The following is a 2,500-nucleotide window of genomic DNA, read 5'->3' as shown; positions in this document are numbered from 1 at the left end:
GAGTTTGAGCCCAATAGAATGAGTAATACGAAAACTAAGAAGGTCAAAAAGACCAAGGGGGTGGACAAGAAAGATCCGGACCAAGCGTTCATGGATCTTCAAGATCGAATGGAGGCGATGCGTTTTGGGATAAGCAAACTCGATGATGAGTCTTCCCATTTTACGCTGGTAACGGTTATGATGGACTTCCTCGATGAGGTTATGTCCGAATTTCGCAGATTTAGAGCCGTAAATCGCATGCAGCAGGTCCTCGACCGTCAAACGCAAACGTCGTTTGACGGTAACGATGGATTCGGGCCGCAAACGCGAAAAGGCAGAAGACCAGTGGCTGATGACCAACAGCCTGGTCCAAGTGGGTTGCAAAGGTTGCAACAACAACAACAACAACCATCGAGGTTGACCCCTGTTAGGGAAGCGGTGGAAAATATTCCAAGTCCGAGAAACGGACCGAATATTAATGAGGGTAGAGTTAATAAGAGGAAGAAGAAGAAGAGCAAGAAGAAGCAGAATAAGCCCAGGAAGCGGCCTGAGGCTCTGCTGATATCGGACTGCACTTCCGAGGAGCTGGCGAAATTGCTCAAGGAAATGAAGCAGTCCGATGCTCTTAAATCGGTTGGAGAGACAATCTCTAAGGTCCGACGGGCCCAAAATGGAGGCATGTTGCTAGAATTGAAGCAGGGTAGTTCTGCTAGTGCAATTGCCCCAAAGGTTAAGGAAGCGGTGAAGGGCAAGGCGTCAGTGAGAACGCTAGCTCCTTCTAAAATGATTGAGATCATGCATCTCGATGAAATTACCACCCCAGAGGAGGTTGCGGAGTCTGTCAAAGCACAGCTCAACATCGAGATAGAAATAGATCGTATCAAAATGAAGAAAGGCCGCGCGGCCGGTACGCAGTGGGCACGGATCAACGTATCGCTGCCAGACTTTCAAAGCTTCCTGAATTTGGGAAAGCTGAAAGTTGGTTGGTCGATATGCCATATCCGCGAGGTTATGGAAGAGCAGAAATGCTTTAAGTGTTGGAAGGTAGGCCATACGAGCTACCATTGTAGGGAACCAGACAGAAGTAATCTGTGCTGGAAATGCGGTTTGAGTGGACACAAGAAGCAAGCTTGTACCAACTCTGTCAAGTGTTTGGATTGCGGTACGAGGTCACAGAACCTTCACGCAACGGGCAGTTATATGTGTCCTAGAAGGCGAACGATTAGATCATAATGGTTAGGTTGCTACAACATAACCAGAATCATTGTTATGCTGCATTTCAATTAATGTGGCAAACGATTAGGGAAGAATCTGCGGATATAGTGTTGATTGCAGATCCGTATCTGGCAACAACCAACGTCAAAGTGTTACGCAATGACGATAACACAGCAGCGGTAGTGGTTAACGCGGACTTACCAGTTAAGGTAGTCAGTAAGGCTCTGAAGGGTTTAATGATAGTTGACATAGGTGATATGCGAGTGGTTAGCGTTTACGCGCCACCTAGATTTAGTATGGAAGAGTTCCAGAACATGTTGGATAACACGGTAATGGCCGTAACCGGTATCCACAAATTCGTTATCGGGGGGGACTTCAACGCTTGGTCAGCAAGTTGGAACAACCAACTTGGCGAGCGTGGAGAAACCCAGAAACGAAGAGGTGAGTTGGTTTTATCAACCTTTGCGCAGATTGACGCATTATTATTGAACGACGGCAGCACCCCAACTTATGTTGGACCAGGGCGCACGTCAGTAGTTGATCTTACTTTTGCGAGCAGAACCGTAGCAAGATCATTTAAGTGGGAGGTGTTATCTAGCTATATGAACTCTGATCATCGTGCAATACGAATAGATCTTGAGACGCAAAGCGTGCGTAATCTGTCCCGACCCATAACGGGATGGAGCATCAAGTATTTTAGCAAAGATATATTTGAAGTTATGATGCAAGCCGCTTTTGAGACCGAGGTCACAACAAGCGAACACTTAATGCGTATACTTGTCATGGCGTGTAATGCTACCATGACCAAGCGTAAGAGGTACACTCCTAACAAGAGTGCATTTTGGTGGACGTTAGAGATTGAGGCACTTCGCAAAGAGTGCAAACACCGCGATCGGTTAGCGCAAAGAGCATTTAATACTGATCTCTATTCTACTTTTAGGGACGAGTTCAAGGTAGCACGGAATGCCCTCAAGCGATTGATCAAGCATACCCGACAGAGGAAGTGGAAAGAGTTCCTGGGAACAGCGAACAACGCATCATTTGGTATTGTATATCATACGTTCAAGAAAGTGGCCGAGGGTTCGATTGGACCCCGAACCATGACATTGGACGAGTTTAGGGAAGTGGTGAGCGAGCTTTTTCCTACTCACCCAAACACGGTGTGGCCTGAATATCGTATCGATCAGCCACGAGAGTTTGAAAGGGTAACTAATGATGAGATTCTTGCGGTTGCTAGGAGACTACCTAACAAGAAGGCGCCGGGACCAGATGGTATCCCGAATGAGGCGCTGAAAGTTGGTATGTT

At 47.0% G+C, this 2,500-nt stretch overlaps 1 pseudogene; it reads left to right on the top strand.

Annotated features, from left to right (window-relative positions):
* LOC133394640 (large subunit ribosomal RNA) overlaps nt 1–2,500 on the top strand; it is a 9,182-nt pseudogene that overhangs the window by 3,188 nt on the left and 3,494 nt on the right.

This window comes from Anopheles gambiae (genome assembly GCF_943734735.2).
Source record: "Anopheles gambiae chromosome X unlocalized genomic scaffold, idAnoGambNW_F1_1 X_unloc_27, whole genome shotgun sequence".
Classification (NCBI taxonomy): Eukaryota; Metazoa; Arthropoda; class Insecta; order Diptera; family Culicidae; genus Anopheles; species Anopheles gambiae.
Note: the sequence above shows the minus strand (reverse complement) of the source record. Positions and strands in the feature narration are given on the sequence as shown.